General features: G+C 35.3%; 1 protein-coding gene across 5 annotated transcripts in view; it reads left to right on the top strand.

Annotated features, from left to right (window-relative positions):
- Positions 1-21,110, top strand: part of FBXW7 (F-box and WD repeat domain containing 7) — a 216,441-nt gene that overhangs the window by 27,164 nt on the left and 168,167 nt on the right. Inside the window, exon 2 of one of the 5 annotated variants that reach the window (XM_073017679.1) lies at positions 907-1,031. The exons of the other annotated variants lie outside the window; for them this stretch is intronic. The gene's annotated coding sequence lies outside the window, so the exon portion shown is untranslated. The remainder of the gene's footprint in view (positions 1-906; positions 1,032-21,110) is intronic. 5 annotated transcript variants of the gene reach the window in all.

Raw genomic sequence — 21,110 nt, 5'->3', positions numbered from 1 at the left:
TACTGCAAAAATGATTTTATGAATCTTATTTAGAGGCACATGATGCTGATGTGTCCAATTATCAGTGGTATTAACTTTCAGTTCCTTTGGTTAAGGTGGTATCAGTCAGGTTTGTCCACTCTAGTTGCTTTTTTCCCTTTGTAATTAATAAGTAGTGTTGATTCAGATTCTAAGTAAAGGAAAAAAAAAGTATCCTATGGGAAGGTACTTAAAAATAAGTACTTCGGGACACAGGTAATTATCATTTCTCATCATACTCTACCAATTTTTAACTTCCTTGCTTTTTATTTTTTTGCAGTGGCATGATCACGACTAACTGCAAACCTCGATCTCCTGGGCTCAGGTGATCCTCCTACCTCAGCCTGTTAAGTAGCTGGGACTGCAGATGCACACCACCATGCCTGGCTAATTTTTCATTATTCTTTGAAGAGACGAGGTTTCACCATGTTGTCAGGCTAGTCTCGAACTCCTGGGCTCAAGCAATCCTCCCGTGTTGGCCTCCCAAGGTGTTGGGATTACAGGCGTGAGCCACTGCCTGGCCCCAGACTTTAACTTTTATTGATGATTTTGTCATGGTGGTTTTCTGTTTCCGTCATTTCTTCTGTATTTGGGTTTGTGGTTTTTGGTAAGGAAGAACTTTCCCTTGTTATGTATTTATTTAATGTTTTATGTATATCAAAATGGACTCACGGATTTTTTTTCCCTCTCTTATATCAGATGGACTTATAGATTCTTCTATGGATTTCATCTGTTATCATCATTATTTATTTTGCTGCTCTAATTATCCCAGGTTTGGCCCCGTGAAGCCTCTTCAAGGAAGTTCCTGGTCCTTTTGACATGTTTCCGTCATTTTGTGAGAGCTTAACTTTCTGTTTCTTTCTTTTTTTTTTTTTCTTTTTGAGTCAGAGTCTTGCTGTGTCACCCAGGCTGGAGTACGCAGTGGTATGATCATAGCTCACTGCAATCTTGATTTCCTGGGCCCAAGTGATCCCCCTGCCTTAGCCTCCGGAGTAGCTAGGACTACAGACCAGGTATGTGCCACCACACCCTGCTAGTTTTGGCCTTTTTTTTTTTTTCCTCCAATAGAGAGAGTGTCTTGCTGTGTTGCCCAAGCTAGTCTTAAACTCCTGGTCTCAAGCAGTCCTCCCACCTTGGTTTCCCAAAGTGCTGAGATTATAGACGTGGACCACCACACCTGGTCAGAAGTCTTAACTTTCTAGTAGCACAAAATGTTCTAGTCTCATCTTGTACTTTTCTCTGCCCCAGCCATGAAATCAGCCATTTCACCAAGAAATATTGATTCCTTTTATTGGAAATTGGAATTCTTCCATTCCCCCTGTCCCTGGTACTTATATCTTACCATCTTCTTAAAAGTCTTTGTGTCTTAAAACTGTGTTGGATGATCTGGACACATTACCCTGATGTGCAGAAATTAGTTTATACACAGTAATTCTTTTTGTAGCAGACTCTGTTTAGTTTGTAGCAGATTCATTTTGCACTGATTAATCCTGGAGGGTTTCTTCACAAGTTACATTGTGTGAAATACGTTATTTCATGGGAACACAATTGAATTTTTTCTTTAGTTTTGTTGGGTGTTTGATAACAATTAAAAAACTTTTCTAAGAGTTTCCTTCTAATATTATATGGTATAGGAATGTTTACATTTCTCATTTATTTATTTGGTGTAGTGATCTCAGAGTTGTTTTTTTAAAAAAAATCTTGACTTTGTCTCAGGTAATCTCAGTTCACTTCTATGTGGGAGGGTGATTTGCCATCCATCCAGAGTACCTTTTTGATTAGGCTTTTCATTGTCTATAAATGTTTCAGTCTTTTCTGATCATTTAATTTCTAATACATGCATATGCTCCTAATGTATAATAAATGGACAGCAGTTTCTAGAAGGTTGGAAAAGGGAAACCTTGTGGTGTGTAATTTGCCAGCCATCAGATCCTACATATTTGAGATTTTAACTAAGCAAGTTATTAGATAGACCATGTTGTTTTGTCTTCACAGAATTCATTCATATTGTGCATTACACAATCAATGTGCATATTGCACATTGATTTTATCTGTAAGTTGTCTTTATCAGTGGTTCTCAAAGGGTGGCCCCCTGCTAGTATAGTATCAGCCTCACGTTGGAACTGGTTAGAAATGCAGATTTCTCAGGATCCACCTAGTTGTAGCAGTTAATTTTAACAAGCCCTTCGGTGATTCTGAAACATGTTACAGTTTGAGAAACACTGCTGTAATACATTTCATTTAAATTGTTTCAGGTTGTGGGGGTAGGGAATAAGAGTACCAGTTTATTCATCTTCTGTGCAATATTACCTGTTTACCTAGCTCTTAGGGATATTGAGATATTTTGAAGAAATGTGTCCCCTAAGATTATAATGGAACTGACAAATTCCTATTGCTTAGTGATATCATAGCTATCATGAAGTCTTAGTGCTCCACCTTACTCATGTGTTTGTGGTGGTGATGATGTACACAGATCTTCTGCACTGCCAGTTATCTGAAAGTATAGCACATGGCCGGGTGCGGTGGCTCACATCTATAATCCCAACACTTTGGGAGGCCGAGTTGGGCGGATCATGAGGTCAGGAGATTGAGACCATCCTTGCTAACATGATGAAACCCCATCTCTACTAAAAATAAAAAAATTTAGCTGGGTGGGGTGGCAGGCGTCTGTAGTCCCACCTACTCAGGAGGCTGAGGCAGGAGAATGGTGTGAATCTGGGAGGCGGAGCTTACAGTGAACCCAGATCACGCCACTGCACTCCAGCCTGGGGGACAGCAAGACTCCATCTCAAAAAAAAAAAAAAAAAAAGTATAGCACATACAATTACGTACAGTACCTAATACTTGATAATAAAGGACTGTGTTACTGGTTGATGTATTTACAATACTGCACTTTTTGTTGTTATTTTAGAATGTACTCTTTGAACTTTAAAAAATAAATTCACTTTGGGAGGCTGAGGTGGGCGGATTGCTTGAGGCCAGGAATTTGAGACTAACCTGGCCAACATGGCAAAACCCTGTCTCTACTAAAAATACAAAAATTAGCTGGGTGTGGTGGTGCACGTCTGTAATCCCAGCTACTTGGAGGCTGAGGCATGAGAATTGCTTGAACCTGGGAGGTGGAGGTAGCAGTGATCCATGATAGCACCACCACACTCCAGTCTTGGTGACAGAGTGAGACTCTGTCTCAAAAAAAAAAAAAAAAAAATTCAAAAAAGCCTCAGGAAGGCCCTTCGGGAGGTATTCCAGAAGGCAGCATTGTTATAGGAGATGACAGTTCCACGTGTGTGATTGCCTCTGAAGACCTTCCAGTGGGACAGTATGTGGAGATGGAAGACAGTGATATTGATGATCCTAATCCTGTGTAGGCTTTGATTATTGTGTATGTTTGTGTCTTAAAACAATGTTGAAAGTTAAAAAACATTTTTTTAAAAAACAGGAAAAAGGCTTTTATAAATAAGGATACTAAGAAAAGAAAATAATTTTATACAGCTGTACCATGTGTTTTAAGCTAAGTGTTATTACAGAACAGCCAAAAAATTAAAACGTTCATAAAGTAAAAACATTATAGTAAGCTGAAGTTATTATGGAAGAAAGAAAAAATCTTACAGTACAGCCTAAGTGTACACTGTTTATAAAGTATATGATAGTACACAATAATGTCCTAGGCCTTCATATGCATTCACCACTGACTGACTCATCCAGAGCACCTTCCAGTCCTGCTAGCTTCACTTATGGTAGAGATGCACCGCTTTAAATTTTATATACCTTATTTTTAATATACCTTTTATATATTTAGATATGTTAATATCATTGTGCTGTAGTTGCATATAGTATTCAGTACAGTAACATGCTGTACAGGTTTGTAACCTGGGAGCAGTAGGTTATACCGTGTAGACTTGTGTAAAAGCACTGTATAATATTCACACAAAGAAGAAATTGCCTGACACGTTTCTCTGAATGTATCTTTGTCATGAGGCGATGTGTGACTATATAATTTGAGCAACCGTATCCATGTTATTTTAAAAATTGCAGTACCCTTATTCATGTAAAAAGCAGTTAAATTAATTTTAAGATATTTAACCTGATGGAGCCAACATATTACCATTTCAACATATACTTTATAAAAAAAATGTTATTTTAGATTCTCTCTTTTTACTAGGTTTTTGAAATCTGGTAGATATTTTATATATCAATTTCAACACTAACTTTTTACCAGAAGTAATTGATCTTCCTTTAGATTTCCTAAAATTTATGGTTGGAAAAGTAGATTCACATACCTAAATTGTTTCAAAGACACTTAAGTATTTGAAACTTAAGTATTTTGGTACCTGAATTAAGTACCAAAAAATAATTTTTCTGTAATATTTGCGTCTAAATTGGTAAAACTTGTTCATTTTTTTTGGTAGCATGTATTAGATTTTGAAGCAAAACTATATCCATTTCAAAATTGAGCCACTCAAGCAAATTCACAAACTCTTGTGTCAACTCCGTATTACTAACATTACATTCAAAAGGATATTGGATATTAGGCAAATTTATATTAAATAAAGTGTTTTTCAATGATTTTTTGTAATTTTTGCAACCACTTTGCAAAACACTGTCAATTAAAATTTATGCATGTTGATTTATGTTAGAGCAAAGTGTAAAATCTTTTTTATTGATTGCGTTATGAAAACTTTAAATTTCAATGTAAATTTATAAGAACGTTCTTACAAAATTTCTGGCATACCTTCTTCCAGTTTCTTTTTATTTTACTTTTACTTGTGTAGCCTGGTCATAAAAAAACTCTACCTTTCTTTGGTGCAAGTTAAGCTTGTTCATAGGCATTGAGATATAAGTGAGAAAACAAAAGAATACTGCCATTTTTGTGTTTTATTACTCAATAGTGAGAAGCATCTCTTTCTAAAATCAGAGTTAACATTAGAGTAGATCTTTGTAAAGTTATTCTGCTATACCCGGTGAGCAAAGAACACAGGTGTTTTAAATGTATTGTTTTCTGTTTTTTCAACTTTTCCATGAACTGGCTAGGATTCTTATTTTTGGCATGTACATACTGAACAATTTAACTCTTTACATAGGGCTTTTCATAGTCTGCTTCAGAAAGCTGGACACAGATATTTTTAATGTGTATTATACAGTGGAATAAAGGAATAGGAGAAACATCAATTTTTGCTTGTAAAATTCCTAACATAGCTGGAGCTGTCTGTTGTGATAGAAACTTAATTGTTTAATACCTAGCTGAAATTCTTTGACAGAGGTAAAGGATTTAAAAACATCTATGCCACTTTGATTTTTTTTTTTTTAAAGCTATGTAGTGACAACTTCTCTTAAATTTAGAAGGTCTTTCAAATAAAACTTACTTAAAAGATTTAACTGGGGCTGGGCATGGTGGCTCACACCTGCAATTCCAGCACTTTGGGAGGCTGAGGCAGGTGGATCACTTGAGGCCAGGAGTTCGAGACCAGCCTGGCCGACATGACAAAACCCCATCTCTACTAAAAAATGCAAAAAATTAGCCAGGCATGGTGGTGTGCATCTGTAATCCCAGCTACTTGGAGGCTGAGGCAGGAGAATCGCTTGAACCTGGGAGGCAGAGGTTGCAGTGAGCCGAGGTTGCACCAGTGCACTCCAACCAGGGCAACAGAGCGAGACTGTCTCAAAAAAAACAAAAAAAACCCAGAAAGACTTATTAAGGTAGCATCTCTTATATCACATGCCTCATCTAAAGCTGAAGGGAAATAGTAATTTTTCAAATTTTTAATCTGCTGATTTTTGATATTATTAGAAAGGTCTTCCATATGATGAATGGTGTCTTAATTGAATATCTTCCGTGTGTTGTATCTATTTTAGTATTCCTCATAATTTTCTAACAAAATTTCTATAATTGAAATAATTTATTTACCATCTCTTTATGTAAATGTGATTTTCTTTCCTTTGGCGCAAGAATTTAAGCCAGTTTATAGCTGACCACAGTTACAAGCCCAGATTTATTAAAAATCTTTTACACACGTTTGTTGGACGTGTAATTCTGACATCGTTTGGCTAATTTTTTTGCTTTTCTTCTGACTGTAGAGCAGAAAGTTCTTATAAAATTCACTATGCATTTGTTGAAAATGTCTGCTAATATTGTCTACTTGTAAAACTTTAAAACACAAGAAATAGCTTTTAATTTTGCTCTGTCATAGCTAACTGTAATTGTCATTCATTAGAAAATTTCTGGCATACCTTCTTCCAGTTTCTTTTTACTTTACTGTTCTGGTGGTAGCATTAGCTTTTGTATCTCTACTTGATTGTGTATTGCTGTAATGCCTTCTTTTTAGTTTTAAAAATGTGTCCTCCTGTTATCCATTCATTTTTAAAGTAAGAAAATTAATTATATTCAAAATATATTAAAATTAAAAAGTAAAAATAAAAAGTATTTCAGTTGAATTACCAGTTGTGATTTACATAGGCATTGCTGCAACTTGTGTTATTTGTGAGAAGCATATTTAAGTAAACGCATTACAGAGTTAGATTGGTGAGTAGAAAAATACTCATTCTAACTGAATTAGCTAATTTTTACTGACCAGATCAGTATTTTTATGTGTAATGCTAGAAATGACTCACTGTATCCTTAGCTGTGGAGTATAATATGCAGTGCAGTGGTCACAATGAAATGTAGTACTACCAAAACAATAAAACTTTCTTTAGTAGAAAGACATTTTACACAGCTTCAACTTTTAAATTTAAATTAAGTACAACTAAATAAAGCTAAAAACTCAATTCCCTGGTAACACTAGCCACATGTAGTCATATGTGGCTAATAGCTAATGTATTAGAAATTAAGCCTTTGAGAGTTGGTTATGTATGCGATTATAGTATTTTGGTTACCTGGGACTACAGATTACAGTCATTTTTGCTAAGGCTTATGTCATAGGAACAGTACCAAGGGGACTTCTGAATCAAGCACCCTGGAAAGAGCTACTTAGAACTACTTGCATTTTCTTTGTGGTATCTCTTATAGTCATGAATAATTAGTAGAAAAAATTTCTAACATTTTTCATGGATAAAAGGATTTAATCAGAAAAGCATTTGGATGTACATATTTGAAATCATAGCTTGCCTCTATGTTACTAGAGTAGTTGGAGAGTGGAAAAATATCTATATTCTAAAGACTTTCATCATTTGGGTGAAAAACCAAAAATAAAAGAGAGTAATGTTTTGCTTAATAACTCTTTCACAAATAAAAAAAAGAATGTTCATCTGTAGAGACGTATCAAGGTCTCATCAGGTTTACAATAAACCTTTAGATTAGCAAGCTCAATTTCAGTTGACATGGATTGTGGAAAGATTTTCACTGGAGCTCAAATGTTTAATATCCTGAGTTTGGATGGATATACAGTTTTTAAAATTAAGTACTTCAACTCCTCTGTGGTTTTAAAGCCAGTAGTGGCTATATCTTGACTAGTTATTAAAGCACCAAACTTTTTTTCTTTGTTACTTTGCTTTTATCCTTTGAGCAAGTTAGGCAGTAAGTTCTCCGTGTTTTTAATTTCCACAGAAGTAAATGAATGTTATTGCTGGTGTTTATTTCATTCTGTCATGATTTCATGATATGAGGATATAAGGAGATGTCTAAAAACTTGTTTTAAAAATATGGAGCATTAAGTTCATGAATAAAGAAGGAAGTGGAACTTGTCTTGAGAGAATTTGCCCATTTAGATGGTTTCCAAAGTACATTCTGCTAGTCACTAGAGATGGTCCTTGAAAGAGTTCTCTAAGTTTGAAGAAACACTATGTACCATAATAATGGCCTATTGAATATTTTACCATGCACATTAATATATCAAAGACTTTGAGATATCTTACAAGAAAGAAACTTGCTAAAGCTTGTCTTCATGCATTTCTTAAACTTCTTCCAGTGACTTTAAGTTGGACTTGTCTATCCTGTGAGAAATGCTGCCCTCTAGAGGCACAAATTCAGTTGCTCTTACATTTGAGTACCACAATGCTGCTGCCTGATCTTATTACAACTGTGAAGTTGTAATAATTAATAGTAATCAAATGCATGGTAACAAAACCAAATAGAAGAAATCTTATGTTGCCTAATTTTAAGAAAATATGAGGATACAGAATTGCAATTTATAAATACCCACTTTTTAAATTGTACATGTGATATTTTTGGCTGCTAATAATCTTTTGAATACATTTCTGTATATGGAGAATAGAGGACACATACTACTTCAAATCTCCAAACTCTGAGTCTCTCCTGCTAGCAGAAGCCATCCTTCCCTGTGTTGACAACCTTGCTTAAGACAGTTACCATCCACAGGGAAGCTAGTTTCCTTATACTCCTTCCCATGATACTCATGTTTCTATACCTGTAACTGGAGTCAGATTATATCATGCTGCACCTTTGCAGTCACAGTGGGAAGAAAAGGATTCTGTGTAATTTTTAAAAATATATATATATTTTTTGCTGACATAGCAGCAAAACCTTCAGGAATATGTGTAGAAATGGGTGATGAGGGTGTGAGAGAGAAAGAAACATGCTTTTGCATTTGGCTGAATGTATTGGTATGGTGCAGTTATCAGAGATTCTGAATTCATTCTTCTCGTTCAAGTAGCCAGGAGTGGTTCTAGTTGTTTGCTCCTTTGGTCTCAGCATTGACTTATACTAAATGAAGTTGAATGCCTAGAAACGCATAGCATAATATAGAGGAAGAAGTCAAAAGATTACAGGACATAGAACTGGTGGAGTGGATTTATCACTGTGACCATTCACTTAGCTCCCCTATTCCCTCTCCAGTATTCTCTACTAAGAGGTCTGGAAGACACTTCATTCGCCAACCTAATGAGAAAACTTTGAGGGGAGTGCCAGCATACATGAAAAGTAATTCAATTGCTTTTGTCTGTAGGTTAGAGGAGATACTTTCATTGAAATTGTCTTTTTTACTTCAGGGGGTGTGGCCAGATGCTAGGTAAGGCCCAGATATCATTTTCATAGGGTAGCTTGACAGGCATGATGATCAGAGGTGTACTGACTTGAATTCTTTTTGGGTCTGGCTAAAGGATCATGGATCCCTAGGTCTGAAATAGAGAGACAGCCTATTAAGATCCTACTTTATCTTTATGAACAAAAAATTTTAGGTCTCATAAGAGAAGGCCTGACTTGACCTACCATAAGAGTGAGTTGGCCAGCCTGGCAACATGGTGAAACCCTGTCTCTACAAAAAACACAAAAGTGAGCTGGCCCCTTTTTGCAGTTTAATTCATGGGTTATATAAGAAAACAGAAAGGAGGGGGATATCACCGAGAGATTCTGATATTGGAGCTCTGTGCAATAACTGGTAAGTCTCTGGTTCTTACTTCCATATGAGGAACAGAGAGTTTTGTTTGTACAAGGCTTGAGGATCTATAAACCTTGATCTGTATTTATGGTTGCTATCTGTATTTCAGATAGCCTCTCAATGTTGGATACGTTTGCATGTTCATGTTTTATAGAGTCAGAACTCAATTTCCTAGCATTCCTTGCAGCTAGGACACAAGCATATGACCTAGGCTTTATTGATCAGATGCATCTGTGTAAGACATGAATTCAGGGTCAGAGAAATGCAGGGTAACAGCTCTTGCCTGGAATTGCTTCCTAATGTGGATGTTGAGTGGCGAGACATTGAACTGTTTAGAGGTAGCAGTAACAGAGGTACTGGTGAGCCTTATTGTCCTAGGCTCAGCTTTCATGGTACTAGGGCTGAAGGGTGGGAACAATTTGGTGGGGAGACTTAGGTATTTTTCCTGGCTTCATACCTCCAAGTGGATTCTTCAATTCTCTGATAATTACTGGAATCACCTAATATATTAATAAATTTATTTTCTCTTGAAACCACCTCAGATAGGTTCTGTTGACAGCTTAGAGCCCTGATTGATTGTCTAACTTTAAAGATTTTATTTATTTATTGTCAAACTATTTTATTTTTCTAATGGAGATCTGAAAATTGTCAAGCACTTTTACTCCGTTTTTTCACTTCCTAGAGCTCTGCATCCTTTGCCATAATTTTTTCTTACCAGGAATGCCAATTTTTGTACCTTTTGAATTGTTTCTTGTTCTTTGCTACTTGGCTTGAGCTCCACTATTGTTGTGAAACCTTTCTTGTACCATCCAAGCAGCCTGATGGATTCTTTTCTTCCTCTGAATTCCAGTAGCACTTGTTTAGACATTAAGTGCAAGGTGTTTTTTTGTTTTGTTTTGTTTTTCTGTATGCATCTTAAACTTCCACACTAAATGATAAGCTCCCTGAAAACTAGTACTATGCCTCTTTATATCCCTTGCATTATCCAACAGAATGGTTTGCACCTATTAGATTCAAGGTTCAGCACAGTCACCCTCATAATATATAGTGATGAAAGTTGCTGAGAATCACAGTGATGCCAGGCTGAATGAGCTGAGATAGTAAACTAGTTAGATGCATAGTCTGGCCGTGAGGCCCAATTTCCATCTTCCTCAAGGAGTCTGAGACTTGCCTATTAGTAATTTTCATTAGTAGGTGACCATATCTTCTGAATTACTATCTTCTTAATGTTTCATGAGTTTGTTTTTTTTTTTTGCCTTGACAAAAGCCTTCTATTTCTCTCGTACTTCCTAGTTCCTTCCATTGTGCCCTCTGCAATTTCTTTTCACCAAGCTTACTATTTGCAGTCTCCTAAAATTTTGTGTAAATTATGAAATAATTCAAATATACAAAAAAAGTACAGAAAGTAATATAGCAAACACCTGTGTACCTAACCTCAGGGTCAAGCAGATATCAACCTTTTGCCTCATTTGATTTTCTTTTAAAGTTCTCCACTCCCCATACTTTTCTCCCTTCTTTGGAGGTACTCATTATCCTAAAGTCCTTGAGATTATTTCCCTGCTGTTTTTGTACACATAAAACATTTACGCAAAAGATGACCTGAAACATTTTCATGTAATGTTTTTTTCTAGATATGTTCATATTGACATGTGTAGATTTAATTCATTCCTTTTAACTACTGTTTAGTTTTCCAGGTTGAATAATGCTAAGTTTTACAGGTGCCTGCCACCATGCCTGGCTAATTTTTGTATTTTTAGTAGATACAGGGTTTCACCATGTTGGGCCATGACCTCAGGTGGTCCACCCACCTCAGCCTCCCAAAGTGCTAGGATTACAGGCGTGAGCTACCGTGCCTGGCCCAGTTCCATTTTTTTCTTGATGCAAGTCTTCTTTAGATATTTTTTTTAGGTCTTTATGATTTTTGTTACCATCGTGAATGGCAAATTTTTATAAAAATACTTTTTGTTACTGGTAGTTACAAACCAATTAGTATAACAGAAAAATTGCTAAGAAACAAGTTGCTATTTGTATCTTGATTTTGTGTCTCTCAATCTTGCTGAACTCTTAGTTGTTTTTGTTTGTTTGTTTGAGGTGGGGGGTTTTACTCTGTCACCTAGGCTGGAGTGCAGTAGCGTGGTCACTGCTCACCACAGCCTTGACTGCCTGGGTTCAAGCAATTCTCCCATCTCAGCTTCCCAAGTAGCTGGGACCACAGGTGCATGTCACCACACTCAGCCAATTTTAAAATTATTTGTAGATAAAATAATTTTAATGTTTATAATTTATGTAATAATTTATGTTGCCCATAGCAAGTTCGAGGCTGCTCTCGAACTCCTGGGATTAAGCGATCCTCTTGCTTTGGCTTCCCAAAGTGCTGGGATTATAGGCATGAGCCATTGCACCTGGCCTAAACTCTTACTTCTAATGATAGATTATCTTGGGTATCTCATGCAGATAATCATATAATTAGTGAATAAAGATGTTTTTTGTTGCTTTCTAAGCCTATGTCTTTATATTTTTCTTCTGTTATTGACCTATGTAGGACCCCTTTACTAAAATTGCAGGTGTTCCTGGGTCTTGGCTTTATGTGTGTATTAATGTATGGAGTAGAAAGGGGTATCTGAGAACTGAAGTCTCACACTAAGGGCGAAAGGTCTCATTTCTAGTCCCTGCATATGAGTCAAAGGATAAATATAGGTTAAGACTAACAACCCATTGAAGGGAAGAAACATTTCCAACTTGCAGCCTAATATATATGTTTTTAATATGTTACTGTTTTTTCCATGTTACTGGCACACACTTAAAGATTTCTGTTTCATGGTGGCTAAAGGATTAATTAAAAATATATATATATTTTTCTTTTTCGAGACGTAGTTTCATTCTGTTGCCCAGGCTGGAGTGAAGTGGGGTGATCTCAGCTCACTGCGACCTCTGTCTCCCGGTTTCAGGTGGTTCTTCTGCCTCAGCCTCCTGAGTAGTTGGGACTAGAGGTGTGCACCACCACAGCCAGCTAATTTGTTTTTTTTTAAATTTTTAGTAGAGATGGGGTTTCACCATGTTGGACAGGGTGATCTCGAACTCCTGACCTCAGGTGATCTGCCCGCCTTGGCCTCCCAAAGTGCTAGGATTACAGGCGTGAGTCACCGCACCCAGCCTAAAAGAATTATTTTGATATACCCTTTCTGCATGAAGTTTCTGTGGGAAGGCTTTTCAGGTGATCTGATCTGATACAGTGTTAGGACTGGAAGTATAGCTTATACTATATAAATTTCCTTATTTGAAATTTCCTTTTATTTGGGAACTCTGTGCCCTGAAGCTGTCTCACTCTGGTATTTGATGTCCTACAATTAGTTTAAGACAGCAGCGTTGGGTAAGTTTCTTAAAACTTCTTTATATTTGTTTCTTCATCAATATTAGTAGTATAGTATCATCTCCTGTCTTATAGATTATTATAAGAAATAATAATGTAAAGCATTTAGAACAGTATTAGTTATTGGTCTCAACCTCCTTTTAGCTGTTATCTACAGCCTTTCTGGTAGATTTTACTTATTCTGGGAAGATAGTGGCATATTCCTCATAATCTCCTTGTACATTCCAGGTCCTATAATAATTCTCAATCATTTTAGCATCCTTACATAGACTCTCCAATATCCTGGTCTTATTTCCCTGATCTCCTCAAATCTACTGATTTTTCTCTTCCTCAGACAAGCGGTTTTTCACTTATTTGGTAAAATCCTAATCCTGGATTAACTCGGTTATCAGATTCTTTCATTCCTATACTACCTGAATGCTGCAGTAGAAAATTACCTCAAAGGACATTTAAAAAACTTATAAATTCATGATTGTCGATCACAGACCCTAATACTGCGTGGAAATCCATTGCATTATCCTTGTCAGCTGGTTTCCTTATCTTTACCATGACTGTTTCAATCATCTGTTCTCCTCAGACCTCCAACATGCCCTTTTTCTTTCTACAGAAAACTTTTCCTATTACTTTCCAGTGAAAATCGGAGTATTCGATGCAACCCTTAGTTGCCCACTATCTTTTCTATATTTTCTTCCTTCTTAATGTTAAAATAGAGATAGTCTTGCTTTCTATCTAAGGCTCTCTCCCTTTCTCTGCAGTACCTTATGCTGTTGATGATTTCCTTTTTTTTTTTTTTTTTTTTTGGTATATTTAACTTTTCTTTACACTTGATTCTTCTCGTCAGTATTTAAACACGCTTAATTCCTACTATTAAAAAAATAAAAACAATAAGCATGCATGGGTACCTCATTACTGACCTTTCTGTTCTCTTTCCTATCCAAATGCTAGAAATTGTTGTTTCCATTTCTCACCTTTGACTCACCTGTTCAGTTTATTCATTCCACTGTAATAGTATTTGCTTATGATACCAACGACCTCTCTGTTAGTAAATTAAGTGGATATTTTTAGACTTACTCTTATTTGATCTCTCACTTAGTGTGCTAGGGCTTCCATAAAATACCACAGACTGGGTGGCTTAAACAACAGAAATTAATTTTCTCACAATGTGGAGGCTGGACGTCAAAGATCAAGGTGTTGGCAAGTTTGGTTTCTTCTGAGGCCTCTCAGTTTGCAGAGAGTGCCTTCTTGCTGTGTCCTCACTTGGTTTTTCCTCTGTATGCATGCGTTTCTGGTGTGTCCAGATTGGATTAGGGCCTGGAGGATGAATTTACTCACCTCTCTAAAGGCCCTATATCCAAATACAGTCGTGTTCTGAGGTACTGGGGATTAGGGCTTCAACATGTGAATTTCAGGAGAGACAGTCTGGCACATAATCTCCTAGCAGGTTTAAGCAGTTTTGAAAAACTATCCTTGGCTGGACACATTGGCTCACACCTGTAATCCCAACACTTTGGGAGGCCGAGGCGGATGGATCAGCTGAGGTCAGGAGTTTGAGACCAGCTGGCCAACATGGTGAAACGCTGTCTCTGCTAAAAATACAAAAATTAGCCAGGTTTGGTGGCACATGCCTGTAATCACAGCTACTTGGGAGGCTGAGGCATGAGAATCGCTTGAACTCGGGAGGCAGAGGTTACAGTGAGCCAAGATCGTGACACTGTACTCCAGCCCGGGCAACAAAATGAGAATCTGTCCCTGGAAAAAAATAAACAAAAAAACAACAAAAAAAACTATACTTAAACTTTTGATTTTCATTTTGCCTCTCTGATCTATTGCTCTTCAGTCTTTTTTTTTTTTTTTACAGGCTTCTCTTCTGCTTGGTCATTAAAAGTAGAAATTTCTTGAGTCTTGGTCCTTTGGTATTTTCTGTTTTCTCTTCCTTCTGTTATTTCTCCCCAGGCAGTCTTACCACTTTGATTTCCACTTATGAAGGAACTGCATACCTGTTGTTCCAGCACTTATTTGCCTAAGTTTCAGACCTATTTGATAATGCCATTTAGCTTATCCCGGAGGTACCTTAAAAAAACGAGTTCAAATCTGAACTCATAATCATCCCCATCCATGTGATTTGACCCTAATCTGCCTCCTTAGCCTTAACTATATTCTTTGTTACTCTTTGCCATAGCTACCCTATAGCAAAGCATGGCCTCTTGGTCCAGGCGTAATATACCTTTTCCTCCAGAATCTTTGCTTTTGTTTCCTATGTTAATATGCTCCTCATTTTTCATTTATAACATTACCCAGTTTTCAATACATAAAAAGATACAAACATTAGTCATTAGGGAAATGCAAACTTAAACCATAAAATAATCACTAAAACCAACTAGAAGGGGTAAAATTAAAAAGACTGTCAACGACAAGTATTCTGGGAAGCCATCCAGAACACTCATAAATTTCTGGTGTGAGTATAAAATGGGAGAGCCACTTTGGAATACCGTTGGCAATTTCTTATAAATTTAAGCATACACCTTTGGATCCAGCAATTCTACTTCTAGGTGTTTTCAGAAAAGGAATGAAAATATGTCCACAAAAAAGTTTTAAAAATTATATTTATAGTCTGTTTATTCCTTATATCTAACAACTAGAAGCAGCCCAAATATCAGTAGGATTAATGACTAAACGTTTTTTGGTATATTTGTACAATGTAATGCCACTCAGTAATAAAAGAACTACAAAATGGCAAATGTACACAACGTGGCATGGATGAATTTCACATACTTAGCAAAGGAAGCTGGACATGATACTATATTATTCCGTTTATATTAAGTTCTAGAAGAGGCAAAGCTAATCTGTAGTGAAAAAATAAAAACAGAACAAAGGTTGCCTTTTGCTTGTGGAAAATGCTGATATTCAACTGGGAAGGTGCATAAGGGGCCTTCCTGAAGTGATGAAAATGTTCCATATCTCATAGAGGTATGTGTTACATGGGCTTATCTATTAAAGTTGTACAGGTAAGAAGTATGTATTTCAATGGCATACTTGTATCTTAGATAAAATATACAAGTTTTATCTAAAAATTATAGAAATAATTGAGTTGGGTGACAGGGAGTGGGAGGTGTAGATGAAGGAAGAATTGCAGAACGGTGGTGGTTGCTGAAGTTAAGTAACGGATGTGGGGAAGTTTAGTATACTATTTTGTTTGTTTTTTGTGTGTTCAAAATTTTCCACATAAAGAGATTTTTTAAATTAAAGTGATGAAGACACTTAAACAGCACTTGTGATCTCACTACCAGCTTAATAAAGAATGCTTACTAATGGTAATTTTCTTCTCTTGTGAATCGTACCCTGATTCTGCACTCCTTTCTCCCCACCAACCACTATCCTAAATTCCTCTTGACTTCTTAAGACATCTTCCAAATATCATTCTAAACATCACTTCCATGGGGGAAAGCCTTTTCTGATTCAGAACACTCACTAGTTTTAAGTGCCCCTGTTAAGTCCTTTCATAGCTTTTATCATAATTATGATTTATTTGTTTAACTATTATCAACCTCTACACTAGACTAAGCCTAAGTTTTTGGAGGGCAAGATATATCTATTCTTGCTGTTTTAGTGTCTAGAATAGTAATACATTTATTGAATGATTATGTTGGTGTAGTTTTTAAAAAAAATTAAAGGATACCCAAATTGAAGAACTATTCTATCACTGCTTACATTGTAAGTTCAATGTGTTACAAAATTTATGAATGTGAGAGAATGACTGAGAAATGATAATGGTTTCTTTCTGATTTTATTGGCATCTGATAAAAACAAGGGGCAGTAATATTGTCTTGTTAGATCTGGAACTATGTCCAGAAAGTCCTGTCAGTTGGTTCTCAAATGCCCTTGAGCTTTATTATGCTTCTTACTTATTATGTAAGTATTAAGTCATGTGAGTGAAAGACCCCTTTCCTCTTTACAAAGAATATTCAAAATCACCTCTTTTTTCTCTTTTCTCTAATGTGCTTCTTCCTTTGACTATTAGTTTTGGTATTTATCAGGGACAGTGATCTTTAAGAGCTTATTGTTTTGTTATTTTTTGTACTGCTTGCTGTATGTTTTAAATTTTGATGTATCTTACTGCCAAATGAAGGTGTGAGCTCATAAGTAATAAAGATAGAAAAAATATGCTTTGCTTCTAATTGTACCATTAAACATGTCCTTAATATAGATACACATTATTGGTATTGTAGGTGCAGGATTATGTTTTGATTTTTGCCAGTTCATATTTCCATGGAGTATTTAGACAACTTTAACACCATAGATTTCTGTAATGAATGTTTTTGTAACTTATGCTGCTGCTTGAGAAACAGAGTCAGACTGCCAGGGTTTGAGTCCTGTGCCCAGTATTTCCTAGCTCTGTGACTTTGAGTTATCTGCTTTTTGCCTGTTTCTTCCTCATTAAAACAGAGATACGAAGTGTACCTTATGGTGGTGTTGGGAGGACTATATGAGGTAGTATATGTAATGCCTGGTACTTATTAAATGTTAGCTCTTTTTTACTTTTTTGGGTCCTAGGGAGTCCAATAAGTAACAAATTTTTCCTCTAAGGTTTTTTTTTTCTTTATTGGTGGCAAAATATACATAGTATAAAATTTACATTTCAACCATTTTAAAATATACAATTCAGTGACATCAAGTACATTCACAATATTTTGCAACAATCCATCTCTGTCCATTTCCAGAAGTTTTTCATCATCTCAAATAAAAACTTGATACCCATTAAACAATAACTCCCATCTTTCCTCCCTTAATTCCCTGGTAACGTCTGTTATACACTCTGTCTTTATGACTATCACTATTCTAGGTACCTCATAAATAGAATCATACAATATTTGTCTTATTGTCACTCTCTTATTTCATTTGGCATAATATTTTCAAAGTTAATTCATGTTGTAGCTATTGACTTCTAGTTCTGTTTCTTGTGGTTGAAGAAAGTACTTCCCTAATAGAAATGAAAATATGTTTGCAAAGTTTTTTAAAAGAATGCTTATGGATTTAGTCATAATAGGTAACAACTGAAAACACTGGTATGACTGGGTCAATTTGGACTAACTCAGTGTAGCCCAGGGTCGTATAAGAACATGGAGTTTTCAAGGTAGGCATTGGGGGTGGTGTTGAGGGGAGGGTAGTAAGCATAAAATATGGTACTCAGAAGAAGATAAGGGTGCCAGGTTTCAGTTCCAGGGCTGTTCAGAGTAAGGATTACAGTGGACTAAATTTTAAGATTAATTTTATAAATTCTAAACACATCCTGTTGACTTTAACTGCAACTCTTAAAATTTATCAATAACATGACTTTATGATTCCTGGAAACTGGTATTTTTCCCAATACTTTGAAGAGGTTTAAAATAGTTGACTAATATTAGAACCAATATTTCATGTATTGATTTTTCTCTTTAAGTGGCAATTAGTTTAGAAAATGCTAAACTTAAGTTACCAGTATAGAGTTGGTATATAGTTATACTGAGTATGAATGTCTTCGTAGGCTTGGAAGCCTACCATTTGTGTCCTCTTGAGGTACCTGAATTACCAAAAGCTATGTATTCTGAAGTTATTGAAAATAAGAGCTTTTGGGAATTCAGGTAGTTCAGGAGTGACTTTTCTAAAAAACAGACCTGAGCACCATATACTACTACTTATAGCCTTTTATTTACTGCCAATTGCCTGGAATAAAGTTCAAATTCCAGATCAACACAAACATGGCCGTTCATGAACTGACAGACATTTCCTAATAATTCCTTACATACATGATACCCTTGAGCCTTACAAAATTAAGAATTTCTGAATTTACCTTGGTGTTTGATTCATCTGTGTTTCTATACGTGCTATTTACTTACCTAAAATAGACTACTCTCTATTTGGCCTCAAAAGTCTCATGGAAGGTTTTAAAAAAATCCTGTCTAAGCTCAGTTAATTATATTCTTTTTACTGTTCTATTTAGTAGTTAATATTATAAACTACCTTACAGTAATTTGTACAGATACCTGGCTTACTCCCTAAATTGAGTTGCGTGAGGGCAGGAATTGTGTATTAATCTTTGCCATATTTTCTTTGCCTTGCTTACTGTAGTTGATTGATAGTGCTAATTGAATAAATGAACATTTATGCTTTTCTTTTTGAGAATATTATATGGGTGCTTTCTTTAGTTGTTTAATGGAAGATAGCACAGACTTCTATACAATTGGTTTTTATGGGAAGGCACAAGAGAATAATTAAAATATAATTTCATCTAGAAATAATTTTCTGCTATTGGAGCGAATATTTTTTAAGTTATTAACTTACCTAGAGTGGAAGGTTGAATTTTTGAATGATAGTGTTTTAGTTATTAAAGTGGCCTGTAAGAGAACTTTTAAGTTCATGTGGCAAAACAGGGAAAAATTGCAAAGTTAAGAGTCTGATGTTTCATAGACTAACAAAAGGTTGCTTTATTAGCAGCATTAATGAACGAATCGCTTTATTGGCCTAGGCATACTGGTAGCATTGTTGTTCCAAAGAGCTGAGAGTTCTTATTTCAATTCATGATTATGTTAGACAAGTGAAGTGAAAGCCGTTGACCTTCTCTTAAGGAGAAAATAGAAAGTTTTTACAAATAGATTATAGATTAAAGCCTTTTAAGGAACATGGTGAAGAACTAAATTACTGCTAAATCACTTGAAAAATTTACATTTTTTTTGTGCACCAGTCTTATAACAGGAGATTTTTTATAGACCTGTTAATTGATATTTAAAATAATAACTTTAATAGGATGATTTTGTAGAGTTAGGTCAAAGTGATTGACAAAAAGCAAATTATTAAAATAGGCAAACTTTCAATTCTCCAAAGGATGTTCAATTTTAAAAGCAATATGAGATACAGGAAATACTAAACTGGAGAAGATATAATGCCACTTGGATGGCATACTTTTCAAATTATTTTTTATTTATTTACATGAAATGCATTTTGCTTGTTAGAATCATTTTGGAAGTGCCAATTTGCTTCTGTTGGTTTACATTAAAGATTAAAATAGGAGTCACTGGTGACTTTCTAAATCAAAGTTCTTCAAAATGGTTGTTTTAAGAATTATAGAACTAAATGTTGTATAGCTAGCTGTTAAAACTAAAAATTATGTAACAGCAGTCTATTTTAAATTTAACAATTTTAAATGATACTTAAAAATATAAAAAAATACAAGGAAGAATATAAGATGCTCATGTATCTGTACTGCCAAAATTTGCTATCATTGTTTCAGAACTTTTAAAAATAAATTAAAAATATAATTGGAGATTACTAATCTCATTCTTTTTTCTCTCTTGTTAGAGGTAATTACTTTTCTAAAGGTATCCTGTAAATTTTCAATACTTTTTAGCACCTATTTTTGTAAAAAGATAAACAGTACTGATATAGTTTTAAAATGTAAAAAATAATATATTGTTGGCATAACTTTTTAACTTGCTTTTTTCACTCAGTGTTTATTTATATCAAGATTTATTCATGTTGATATTTGTATGTATTTAAAGTTTGTTTATTTTTTCCTCTGTGTTATTAGTTTGTTCCATTATTTATGATGTTAAGTTTCATTACTTGGTTAAGGTGGTGTGACCTGATTTCTCTATTGTAAAAGTATCCTTTTCCCATTGATAATTAATCATTAATCTGTGGGGTAATGCCTTGAGACTGAGTAAACATTGTTTCGCAACAGCCTTTCTCCCGGTGTTTTTAATATCCATTATTGATTTATACCTGAATTGTTGGTTACATTGATGCTTGCAAAATGATTTTCTACACCTATTATTCTTTCCACATTTATTAGCTGGCATTCCTCTTTCTGTAAGGGAGTTTCTGTCCTTTCACTGTGGGCTCATGGTTTCTTCATTAATTCAGTGAACTAAAAATCCATTATTGTTATGTAGTCATGCACTGCATATACGACATTGATCCCATGAGATTATAATGGAGCTGAAAAATTTCTGTCGCATAGTGACGTTGTAGCTGTTATAACATCCTAGGACCAATGTCACAACCAACACATTACATGTTTGTAGTGATGTTAGTGTAAGTCAAATCTGTGCTGCCAGTTGTATAAAAGTATAGCAGATATAATTACGTACAGTACATACTTGATAGTAATAATAAACAGCTATGTTACCGGTTTATGTATTTACTATGCTATACTTTTTGTTGTTATTTTGAATGTACTTCTTTGTTGTTATTTTGAATATATTAAAAAAAAAGTTAACTGCAAAACAGCCTCAGGCAGTTCCTTCAGGAGGTACTCCAGAGACATCGTTATTATAGGAGATGACAGCTCCGTGCATGTTACTGTCCCTGAAGACCTTCCAGTGAGACAGTATGTGGAGGTGGAAGACAGTGATACT

This window comes from Chlorocebus sabaeus, chromosome 7 (assembly GCF_047675955.1).
Source record: "Chlorocebus sabaeus isolate Y175 chromosome 7, mChlSab1.0.hap1, whole genome shotgun sequence".
Lineage (NCBI taxonomy): Eukaryota > Metazoa > Chordata > Mammalia > Primates > Cercopithecidae > Chlorocebus > Chlorocebus sabaeus.
This window is presented reverse-complemented; position numbering and strand designations above follow the sequence as displayed.